Source organism: Prunus persica, chromosome G4, assembly GCF_000346465.2.
Source record: "Prunus persica cultivar Lovell chromosome G4, Prunus_persica_NCBIv2, whole genome shotgun sequence".
NCBI lineage: Eukaryota > Viridiplantae > Streptophyta > Magnoliopsida > Rosales > Rosaceae > Prunus > Prunus persica.
The window spans coordinates 18,529,620-18,543,205 of NC_034012.1; positions in this window are offsets into that span (position 1 = coordinate 18,529,620).

Consider the following 13,586-nt stretch of genomic DNA (forward strand, 5'->3'; position numbering starts at 1 on the left):
TAAATCAACAAGTAGATAGTAATAGACCAATGAAAGTACATGAATAAGAAGGAATCGGCCTTAGAAGCAATAAAGCCCAAATGCTCAAGATGAGTAGAAAAACATTGAAACCAGGCACGCGGAGTTTGTTTGAGCCCATATAACGCACGGTTGAGTTTACAAACATGTGTAGGATATTGTGAATCAAGAAACCCAGCAGGTTGCTTCATGTAGACTTCCTCAGTGAGAGAACCATGGAGAAATGCATTTTGGACATCAAGCTGGGGAATGGACCACCCAAAATGAATAGTGATGGCTAAGATAAGACGAATGGTGGAGTGATTGACCATGGGGCTGAAGGTCTCGACATAATCCATACCTCTTGTTGATGAAAACAATTGGCCACCAAACGGGATTTAAACCATTCAATGGACCCATCAGAGCATGTCTTGATATGAAAGACCCATTTGTTGGGAAGTATATTCATAGTAGGCTTGGAAGGAACCAGAGTCCAGGTGCCAGCTTTCTGTAAAGCATTAAATTTTTCGGCCATGGCCTTGCGCCAGTGTTTAGACTTTGGACCTGACTAAAACAAGTGGGCTCAACCAAGTGATTAGTAATAGCAGTAAGATGAGCATACTTAGGATTAGGCTTACAAGTACCAGCCTTAGCATGTGTGAGCATAGGATGAGAAACAGATTCACTAACCTGAGGAGAAGGAGGAGCTGGAGATGGAGATGCAGCAGCACTTGGTGAGGTAGGAGAAGGATTGGCAGACCCTATTTTTCCTTCCATTGCAGCATGGGAGGGAAAGGTTAAAACATTGCGGTGGGAATCATGACGGTAAGTCTACAAAGTAGGAGGAGAAGTAGCAGGCTGTGGAATAGGAGGAAGATGCGGTGATGGAGGAGGAGGCCCAATTTCAATTGCGACCTCAGGTGGACTTGGAGAGTGAGCGGCCAAAGGAGGAGTGATGATGGTGTCTTTAAATGGAAAACAATGTTCATAAAAAACAACATGCCTAGATAGAAAAACACGACCAGTATGCAAATCAAGACAACGATAGCCATGGTGATTTAAAGAATACTCTAAGAAAACACACCGTTTTGATTGAAATTGAAGCTTATGTTGATTATATGGACGTAAATAGGGAAAACAAGCATAGCCAAAAACTTTAAAGAAATCATATTGAGGAGTCTTATGAAACAACCTGTGATAAGGAGAAACATTTTGAAGCACACGAGTGGGCAAAAGAGTTAGCCCAATATGGTAGAGGCATGGAGGCATGAGCCAAAAGAGTTAGCCCAGTTTCAACTAGATGACGATGTTTACGTTCTGCCAAACCATTTTGTTCGGGGTGATGGGGGCCAGAAAATTGATGGTGAATGCCATGGATATGGAAAAAGGATTGAAATTTTTTATTTTTATATTCACCACCCCCATCAGTCTGAACTATCTTAATTTTAGCATTGAACATGTTCTCAACCAAGGTTTTGAATTGAACAAAAGTAGCAAAGACATCGGATTTTAGTTTTAGGGGATAAAGCCATGTGTAGCGAGAAAAAGCATCAATAAATAAAACATAATAACGAAAACCATAAAAAGATAAAGAGGGAGAAGTCCAAGCATCTAAATGTATTAATTCTAATGGAGACAAAGCAATAGAGTTGGATAATTTAAAAGGTAATTTTCTACTTTTGCCTAAAGGACAAGACTGACCAAACAAATGAGAAAGAGGGCCTTGAAGAGGCAAATTATGATGCGAAACTAAATAATTTAAAACAGCTTTGGAAGGATGACCGAGTGGTGAATGCCAAATTCCATTAGCCACCTTAACACCTAAACATGCAAAGACACCATTGGAAAACTTTGAAGATGAAGGAACCAGAAAAGGATATTGGCCATTATCACTCCGCCCTTGGAAAAGGATCTTCCAGTCTCTAAATCCTGTACACAAAAGAAATTCGAATAAAAGGTGAAATTACAGTGGTTATCTTTGGAAAATTGATGAACAGAGAGAATATTAGCAGAAGCATTAGGACAGTAAAAGGTGTGAGATAAAGGATACGTAGGAGGAGAAACATAGGATGTGCCAACTTGGAGAATTCCCAAACCTGTACCACCAAGCATGCCATTAAAGTTGTCAGTTCCCCGGTACTCTTGAGGATGAGAAAGCTGACTCAAATCATTGGTGATATGAGAGTTGGCACCTGAATCAGTAAGCCACTGAGAAGAAGAAGAACAGCCAAGGGGAGCAGCAATACCAGCAGAAGATTGAGTAGCATAAGCATTAAGACGTTGAGCCGGGACTCGGCCTTCATAGGAAAGATTGAGACAGTTGAAGCAATCAATAGCAGACTGACCATAACAGGTGCAGATTTGACATTGCAAGGGACCGGGAGCAGCAAAACTAGGAGGCGCCGATGAAGAAGCACCAACAGAACCACCAGGAGCAGCATCAAGAAGACCAGCAGCAACCAAAGCTAGGACAAGAACTAGAAGAAGAACCCAAATTGGAACCACGAGAAAACTGCCGCGAGAAAAACCAGAAAAACCACGGCCGCAACGGGGGGAAAAGGAACCACGACTGCGGAAACCACCATGACCATGAGCAGCAACGAGAACGGTAGCACCAGTGTCACCAGGAGGTGGTAGAGATTGAAGATGGCGTTCCACACTTAAAAGAAGAGCCTCCAACGTAGCATAGGTGATGGGAGTGTCAAAAGCTTTAGCAGAAGCAATAATAGTTTCATATATGGGCCCAACGTTATTCATAATAATGGTGACAAGATCATCATCGTTGAAAGGAGAACCAGACAACGCAACAATATTAGAGAGAGCATTGACCTTGTCAAGATAGTTTGCAATGGAAAGGTCACCACGAGTAGTCCACATAAGATCACTGCGGAGTTGCAAAATACGATTGTGCCACTAAGAAGCGTAGCGGTTTTCCAATGAAACCCAGGTAGTATGAGCAGAAGTTGACAGAGCAACAGTAGACAAGATAGTGGAAGAAAGAGAAGAACTTAACCATGAAAGAACTTGTTGGTCTTGCTGGATCCAGTCTTCATACGCAGGATTAACAAATTTAGTGAGTTTACCTTCAGCATCAGTCAGAAAGGCAGCAGGACAGATGCTAGAACCATCAACAAAAGAGAGAAGATTGCGACTGCGAAGCAAAGGAATGATCTGTGCACACCAGGGAGGGAAATCGAGAGGCTCAACGCCAGATTACTATGCTTGGATTCGGCATCAAGATTGGGGAACCTACTGTTATGTTTGCTTCCAAAAACAATGCTTTGGTTTCTCAGCCCACAAGGTCTGTCTCTTTTGCTATTCTGCCTCGTCGCCTGACTTCTACAGAAAAAGACAAATTGAAGTGTGATCACTGTGGTGAAAAGAGACATACTATCGACACCTGCTGGGCATTGCATGGGGTACCAGATTGGGAGAAGGAGCGGAGGCGTTTAAAAAGGGAACAACTAGATAGCAAAGCTCATGTGACTATTGTCCCCACTTCTGTGGCTGACATCACCACTGGGCACGGCCATCTCACTACTACTCCTCCTTCGACTTTGACTGCGGTCTCATGCACTCCAACACCTCCGCCTCCGCCTCCAGGTAACTTTGGCAAGGCTTTCCATGCCCATGATACCCGCGATACAGGTTGGATTATTGATTCAAGAGCTTCTGGACATATGATGTATAATTTTGCTTTATTCTCTACTACTCTTCCTCCTCATCGTGATCATGTTCGGACTGCTAATAATGTTGCTGCTCCTGTCACCAGGGCTAGTTCTATACTCTTGACACCTGCTTTACCATTGGACAAAGTCTTACTGGTTCCATCTTTGTCTAGTAATTTATTATCTATACTACAAGTTACTGAACCGTTAAACTGCGTTGTACTGATGTATCCGTCTTTTGTCTTACTACAAGATATCCAGAACCGGGAGATCTTTGGTCGTGGTACTAAGAAATGGGGCTTTATTATTTAGATGATGTGGCAACTAGTCGGGTTCTTCATGCTAGTAGCACTGAAACTTCTCAGCATCGCCGAATTTGGTTGCTCCATTACTGATTTGGTCATTACTCCTTTGGATATTTACGGCATTTGTTTTCTGCATTATTTAATGGTGTCAACAAGTCTGCTTTCCAATGTCAGACTTGTATTTTAGCTAAGGGTCATCGGGTATCCTACCCTCCCATTTGTAATAAACTGCTTATGCCATTTGATTTAGTTCATTATGATGTTTGGGGACCTTCCCCTATTTCTACAGTCTTGGGAGTTCGTTGGTTTGTATTATTTGTGGATGATTGCACTCGTATGATGTGGTTATATAGGATGAAAAATAAAAGTGATGTGGTCGAAATTTTTCAGCATTTCTATCAGATGATTCATACTCAATTTATGCTATCAAGGTTTTTCGATCTGATAGTGGTGGAGAATTTGTTAATTTAGCGTTATCCCATTTTTTTTTTACACTAAGGGTGCACTCCATGAGACTACTTGCCCTCAAACTCCACAACAGAATGGGATTGCTGAACCTAAAAATGGGCAGATCCTTGCTGTTGCCCGTGCTCTGCTGCTTGGTGCGTAAGTTCCAAAGCGGTTCTGGATGGATGCTGTTACCTGTGCAGTCTATCTCTTGAACTGTCTACCTTCACAAGTTTTGGATTTCCAAACTCCTATGCAGGTACTAATCCATCATATCTCTGCCTATTCTATGCTGACTCTGCCTCCAAAGGTGTTTGGTTGTGTCATCTATGTTCACCTCCATCAGAATCAGAGGAGTAAGCTGGACCCATGTGCTCTCTGTTGTGTCTTTCTGGGTTTCTCTTCTCATCAGAAAGGCTACCGATGCTATTATATATGTCTCTATGCATGTTACCTTTATTGAGGATGAAATGTTCTTCTCTAATACACCTGAGCATGTCCTTCAGGGGAAACTGGTAGTGAAGGACATAACTGGCTAGATTTACAAGGAGGAGTAGTATTGGATAGTTTGATACAAATAGAAGAACTGACCGAACCTGCTAAACTTGCTACACCAGCCGAACCTGCTACACTAGCTGAACCTGCTATTTTAACTGATGTCACTACTGTCACTGAACTGATTGCCCCCCATGAAGCTTCTCTGATAGTACCCAATCAAGCTCCCATGGATATTCCTGAGGTAAGTGCTTCTATTCATACTTTTGATAATTCTTATGTTTTACTGCCTAGACGGAACCATGGGGTTCCACCTGATCGTTACTCACCAGAAGGCAAAACGAGATATGCTATTGCCCATTATGTGTCTGATCATAGGTTATCTCCTGAGTGCAAAGCGTTTGTGACCAGAATGGATAGTATTAAAATTACAACCCGTGTTGAGGAGGCATTTAATGATCCAAAGTGGGCTGAAGCTATGACTATTGAAACGGAGGCATTGCAAAAAAATAATACATGGGACATTGTTGATCTACCAAAGGGAACGAAGCTTGTAGGATGCAGATGGGTGTTTACAGTTAAATATAATGCATATGGTACTGTGTAGAGGTACAAGGCAAAATTAGTAGCTAACATAGGGATATTTGTTGAAATGTCATCTTAACTTATACCTTAGTTTCAATTTGTCACCTGAAAATTTTTTTTAAGTGAAATGTCACCTGAATTTTTCAAAATCCATGATTTGTCACCTGAGTTTAACATCATCCAATTTTCCATTTATTTTCAAGGGTATTTTAGTCTTTTCATTTTCAAGGATATTTTTAAAATGGAAAAAATTATTATTAAAAAAATGAAGCTAAAATGCAAAAATGACTGGGGGTTAAATCTGAAAAGATATATAATTTTTATAATTTTCAAGGGGTCTTTTCATAATATTTTTAAATAATTTTTCCATTTTTAAAATATTCTTGAAAACAAAAAGATTAAAATACCCTTGAAAATAGTTGGAAAATTGGATGATGTTAAAATCAGATGACAAATCATGGATTTTGAAAAATTCAGGTGACATTTCACATATTTTTTTTTTCAGGTGACAAATTGAAACTAAGGTATAAGTTTAGGTGACATTTCAATGAATATCCCCTCAAACATATGGAGTTGATTATCATGATACTATTGCACCTGTGGCTAAGATGAATACTGTCAGAGTTTTGTTGTCCTTAGTAGTAAACTTGGATTAGACCCTGAGGCAATTTAATGTACAAAATGCATTCTTACATGGTGAACTAGAAGAAGAAGTGTACATGAGTCTTCCACCAGGGTACAGGGTTACTAGTGAAACGGGAAATGTGTGCAAATTAAAAAAGGCATTGTACGAGTTAAAGCAGTCTCCTAGGGTATGGTTTGACAGATTTACTACAGCTATGAAGAAGTTTGGTTACCAACAGGCCAATACTGATCATACACTATTCATTAAACATAGGGCTGGTAAGGTGACTTTGTTGATTATTTATGTTGATGATATGATTGTGACTAGTGATGATACTGTAGAAGTCGAGGAATTGTAGAAGCATTTAGCTCTGAATTTGAGATGAAAGATTTGGGCAGTCTATAATATTTCTAGGAATGGAAGTAACTCGATCTAAATATGGCTTATTTCTTTCACAAAGGAAGTATGTCATGGACCTGCTAGCAGATCCTGGAATGCTTGACTATAAACCAGCTGATACACCTATTGTTGAGAATAATAAACTTGGTGTTTATGTGGATCAGGTCCCAACTAACAAAGTGTTGAGGCCCAAAAAATCTAAGGCCGGGCCCAAATATATTTCTAACCTAGTACGACACCTAACTTGGGAAGAAACCCGACTTGGGCACGCAAGAGTTATTCATATGTGCTTGCACACATGCCACGCCGAGCAAATAAGTAACACGCCACTTTACAAGCTTAAGTGGGCTCAAGCCACACGAATGCTTGGGGCTTGCTGAGTGGGTTGTGGCATGGATGGTTACGAGTATTCACAAGGCCCATTGATGGTCCAAGGAGTGGAAGTTTTGGGCTGCTTGGGAGCACCAAAACTCAAGCCCATTCCTTGAGCCCAAACATATGGGTAAGCATGAGAGTGATAACCCAATAGCTCATCACCTCAAGAAAAGGCCCAAACATCTTAGAAAATATCCAATAGTCATAGCCCACAACGCTTGGAAATATCCCACATCAGTTAAAATGTCCAGCACCTTGTCAAAACCAAGGCAAACCCATATGCACAGATTGCTGGAAGTAAATCACCTTTTGACCAGCACCTTTACCCATTCTTTCCGTTGCAAGCTTTGGTGAGAAAACAAGAAGGAAAAGTGAGTGACGCCTCACCCACATGGAGAAGTCTAGCTGCGTGAAGGTCTTAGAACTTCAAAAAGCATCGTGCCTACATGCTCAGGCTGGGAAAGTTTCACCAAATAAGATGGAATGGAAGAAAGTGAAGGAAAAAGGGAGAAGGTGGCTTGATAAAATGAAGTGTTCTGGCACCTATAAAAGGAGGCACCTTCTATCTAGCAAAGGAACTAATGGAGAGTACACAACATCCTTACTCATTGTTGGAAGGTCTAATTTCATGCTATGTTCTTCCATCTTCTTCCTTTCTTTCCCATAAACACATCCAGAGAGAGCAAGCATCACCTCTCACCTTTGGAACCCTTCGATTTCAAGCCATGTTCTTCCATTGCTTCCCTTTTTCTCTTCTGTCAAGCCACTTAGAAGGCTAACGAAACTTTCGTCAAGCTGTTGGAAATCTGCTAAAGCCACCCATGCTTCCATCTTCTTCCTCTATTTCCCATAAACACATCCAAAGAGAGCAAGCATCATCTCTCACCTTTAGAACCCTTCGATTTCAAGCCATGTTCTTTCATTGCTTCCTTTTTTCTCTTCTATCAAGCCACCCAGGAGCCTGACGAAAGCTTTCATCAAGCTACTGGAAATCTGCTAAAGCCACCCATTCTTCCATCTTCTTCCTCTCTTTCCAATAAACACATCCAGAGAGAGCAAGCATCACCTCTCACCTTTGGAACCCTTCCATTTCAAGCCATGTTCTTCCATTGCTTCCCTTTTTCTATTCTGTCAAGCCACTCAAGAGCTTGACGAAGCTTTTGTTAAGCTGCCGGAAACTTGCTCAAGCCACTCATTCCTCTTCCTTTATTCTTTCCTCTCTTCCTTCAACAAATCCTCTCAAAATTCCCTCTCCCCCATACTTCAAGCCTCTGTTTCTCATAGGAAACCCATGCCTTCTCTCTCTCATGCTAAACTCATGAATGCTCAGCTCCCATGCCACAAACTTCTCATGCCAAGCCATAATATTTATCTGTAAGCAACTATTGGTTTTGTTGGTGAAGGAAGCCAAGGTATTTCCTAAGGCTCCACGAACCTTTCGAAGCACTCTTAAGGCCTAATCCTTGAACTCAGACACATGGGCAATTCCAGCCATTTGCTCTTTGCAGCAGTCTAAACCCATTTGAAGTTGCAGGAATGAAAAAGCCCTTACACAAAGAAAGATACCAAAGGCTGGTTGGGAGATTGATTTATTTATCATTGACACGCCCTGATATTGCCTATGCTGTAAGTGTTGCTAGCTAATTTATGCATACACCTAGTGAGGATCATATGGCTGATGTGATGCATATTATGAGTTATTTAAAGTCTGCTCCTGGGAGAGGTTTATTATTTAAGAAAAATGGCCACTTGGATCTAGAAGGTTACACTAACGCAGATTATGCAGGGAATATTACAGATAGACGTTCTACTTCAGGTTACTTCACCTTTGTTGGTGGTAACCTAGTTACGTGGCGTAGCAAGAAGCAAAACGTTGTGTCTCGGTCCTCTGCAGAGTCTGAGTACAGAGGGATTGCCCAAGGGGTTTGTGAAATACTATGGTTGAGGTGGTTACTTGCTGAAATTGGGTTTAGACCGAATCCTGCTACAAAGCTCCATTGTGATAGCAGTCTGCATTTGAAATTGCTAATAATCTGGTGTAACATGATTGAACTAAGCATGTAGAAGTTGATCGGCATTTCATTAAGGAGAAGCTGGAGCATAAGTTAAATTCTATACCTTTTGTGCCTTCTTTAGAACAGCTTGCAGATATGTTAACCCATGCCATGTCAAAGTGCCAATTTGAGAACTCACTTGACAAGTTGGGCATTATCGATATCTATGCACCAACTTGAGGGGGAGCTTTGGCGTGAGTCAACGTTCCCATTAGGAATAGCATTTGTTTCTATTAGGAATAGAATTTATATTTTATTGTAATTATCTAATTTGAGTAGAATTAGGAGATTTTGTACATATTTCCTATTTGTAACCACTCTGTATGTACTATATATATTCCTTCTTGAGAGAAGAATAAACATATCAGTTTAAACCTTAATTATTTTGAGTAACTATAGTGATGAAAGATACATCGGTGTTGATTCCATCATCAGATAACAACAATTTCATCAACTTTTCTTTATCTTCATCCCTACCATATGCACAAGATTCCTGAACCAAGGAAGTTGTTGGAGTCCTTGGAGAAACCTTTCCCCCAACAACTTCTCTCAAACCAAGGACATCTTTTTGTTTTGCAAGGTGTTCAAGTCTTCCTAACAAGTCTTCTATCCTACAATTCATGTCTTGATAAAAATGATTAAGAGAAGTAGAAAGGAAGTTCCACACCTGTGTTTGACAGTTTGGTTTTCATCAGCTTCTACCTTGCATCTCAAAGCTTCAGTCTTGATCTCATCCAATAGGTCTTCTGCATCAAAGACAACATCTTGAAGCTCGTTGAGCCACTCTCTCACATAACATTCATTCAGCAGAGCATTAAGGCCCAACAGTGTTATCTTAAGTTTCTTCACAAGCAATTCATCAAGTTTCTTTCCACCGAACAAGTCCATGAATTCGCGCGAACCAATGTTGTTGCACAACACCTACACAGAAGCAGAGAGAAAAGCCTCTCAAACCAAAGCTCCAGCCAGTTTTCAAGTAATGAATATCAAAAACTCTTTAGCTAAAATGCAGGTAAGATCTTAAGATTATATACCTCAACTTGTTGACTTGGAGTCGCCCGAGTGTGACTATTAATTTTTTTTTTTGGGGGGGGGGGGGATGGTTGGTTTCGCTTTGTTGACACTTTTTTCTGTGCTCGTAAGTGGATGGGGTCAACAAACTCAACTCATTACAGTGATGGAACTGTTGTATATGAAATGTGCAAATAAGGCAAGACATTATGCTGCTTTCATGCTAAGCAATGATTATTTCTTTCCTTTTGAGTTAAATCACCATAGACAACTATAGTCTTAATGTAGCATAACCTCTTCACAGCAAATTTAAGAATGACATAATAAAACTGTTCACTTGTATTATACTTCCAATTGGCATACACCACATATATTGTATAAGAGGTGCTTAAAATCAAGAAAAAAAAGTAAACAAAATCGAATTATCCAACGGTTTGATGGTAAGAATTGGCGCATTAAAAAATTTTAGCCTTATTTTTAAGGATTTAGATGTCTAACCACTTGAGCCTCTTTGAGTAATGCTTGAACTCCCTCAAGTGTTAGAGTGATTAAAATCTTAGAAGTCCAGAAAAATGGCTTAAAGCCTTTATGACCTTGTCCAAATCAGTAACCCTAAAATTAAAACCCAAATCCCATTGAACTAATAGAAGGGAGGAGAAAGAAAGAGATGGGAGAGGGAGTGAGAGAGAGAGAGAGTGTGGAGAGAGAGAGATGCGAGAGACAGAGTCTCTCTGTCTGTGGCCGTGGTGAAGGCAATGCGACGAGGTGGGAAGAACAAGACCGTGGAGAGAGCTAGACGCGAGAGACAAGAGATACAACGGTTCAAACGAAAACCATTGTGAAAAATTGTGAAATAAAATCAGAAAACCACATACCCTAAACCACAATGCTTAAAAACCCCTTTTAACAATGGTTACGTAATAACCATTGTGGAAGAAACAACTACAACGGTTTCGGAGCCAACCGTTGTGTATTCAGCGTTGTCTTTTGAATATTTGTAGTAGTGTTGGAAGTTTGGTTTGGTAATGCAAGGAGCTTGTAGCTCAAATGGTTAAGAGCATCTACCATTAATGCATCTGAGGTCCTAAGTTTGATTACCCCTCCCTAATATTGCTTGTATAAAGGTTTTTTTGGTAATTAATACTCTTCTTGATGGAATCAACAACTAAAGCCTTAGAAAATCGCTCGTAAGCCTAAACAAGCACAACTGCCAATTAGCAAAAAAGATGCGAACCAAATTTAAAACCAAGACAACAAAAGCCTTAAGAACTGCTTGTAAGCCTGAATGAGCACAATTGCCACCCCCTTAATTAGCAAAAAAGAGGCAATAGAGTACTCATATATGATTAATTCCATTTTTCGTTTTAGTTGTATTTAACTTATTATGCTTTTTCACACATTATAAATAACCAAATAATTTCCCATTTGCATTGTTTTTTGGAGGATTGACGCTTAAACGAGTACTTAAAAGGTAATTATCAACACCAAAATTTGCTAACATATCTGCGACATAATTACCTTTCGAATAAATATGAATGCAAACAAATTTCATCTTCTTAATGCGCCACAAACAGTTCTTCCACTCCGTATGAAAAAAAATCAAGGAATGGAATAAGAGGTAGAGGAGAAAAAATGAACCACCAAAGAAAAATTAGTTTCAAGCCAAAGATGCTTCCAATATTGTTGAGCCAATTCTTAACAACTAAAATGAGTTATTAAAAATAGCAACTTTAATTCTCGCAAGTGCACGAACCGTTTATAGTATAGCTTATGTAAATACGAGGTCGATCCCATGGAGAATGGTAACTTGGTTCCAAGTTAAATTACTTAGAATGCTAGAAAAACTTAGAACAAAGAAACTGACTAACTAGCTAAAGGCAACGTCGAATTCAACAATGCCTCTTGCTAATTACTCAAGGTCTAGGTCAGAATCCTAGCACCACACATGCACTCGAACTGGGGGGTTTTGTTGTTGAAAGAAAAAGAAGAAAGTGAAATGAAAGTGCTCGAAAGTAAACACTGGCAGCAATCAACAAGTTGTGAAACAATGATTGTGAGGTGTTAGAGCCTTGGAATCCACCACTAGTTTTCCCATCCAAGTTATGAATGCATAGAAACTGACTCAAGCTTCATCAACAATAGATTATCGCATACAAGCCTATGGTATCTAGGTGCAGGATGCATGATTCTCCTAAGGCATGTGATTATGCATGGTATCTACACAACACGTGACTCTAATATGCAACCTAAGCATGGAATCCACTTAGAATAAAGCATACAAAAGTCATTAAGCTCCTTGAGAATATGATAATCGCACAAGTCCTAGAACATGGTATCTGTCCTAGTCAACCTATGGTTATTAACCCCTTGAATGATTCTTAGGCTATTCATGTGTTGCTTGTGAAAGGAAAGTAGAATTGGTGAATCTAAACCCCTTTCCCAACCTGTGCTAGATGCATAAAATCCTAGTTAGCTACTCCAAGAAAACATACATCAAGCACATAATCAACTGGAGATTAACAACTTGATAACAAAAGCAAGGAAATCAATTAACTATAAAATCATCCATAACATTGAATATTCATGACTAGGGCTTCATCCTAAGCCCTAACTAAATGCATTAGTTAGACATAACTATGAATACAGAAAATAAGAAATACATAGATAGGATAAAGAGAGGAGAAGAACTAGATGATGGCAGCAAGGAAGTTCCCAGGACAGCTCCAAGCTCCCTTGACAGCTCCAAGCTCCATTCTCTCTTTGTGGTGAATCTGAATGTGTGTATGAGAGTAATGGATGAAGTGAATATGTGTGTCTGACCCCTTCTCTTGAATGAGTGTGCAACTCTCTATTTATAGAGTGCAATTTCATCCTCTCCTTTGGCTGGTGAAGCACACCTCTCTTAGCTGCTCCCAACTGCTCCAGCTACCCATACTTGCCAACTGCTCTAGCTGACATACTTGCCAACTGCTCCAGCTGCCAAATACATGCTTTGGTATGGTGTCTTTATGGAAAGATTGACTTTTGTTCATCTTTCTGAGCTTCTGAGCTGATTTGACTCCCATGTGTGGCTGCCCATGTGTAGCACATGGCTCTAGGGATGTAGCCACATTAAATGTGATGGCAGCCAACATGACATTTCTGTGGACTTGGTTCAGTCTTTGACGTGTTGAGGGCTCCAGATATATCCAATTGGGCTGAAATTTGGATATGTTATAATAATCACCCATTGGAACAACTTCTATCAAGGATGTCTCCTCATCCGACCTGTGTAAGTTGCTGAACTGTGGCCTGCAAGATGACCTACGAAACTGGACTGACAAGGAGTGTGGCTCAAATTGGTTTTGTCTTTAAGCTCATATTCCTCTTGTGCCACTCAGCCCTTAACATGCATGAATTGTATCAAATGTCATCCCTTGCTGTCTTAACCTACAAAACACACAAACATAGGTACGAGACTCAAAATAAAGAGAAGCTAAACAAAATTACTAAGCAAAGAAGGCATGCAAATGTGTGAAATTATGACCTTATCAAATATCACCCAAGAGACTTTGATAGCCTCAAGAAAAGTAAGAAATTAATCCATAAGAAGAAAACTATGGCAAGAACAAAAAGAACAACAACA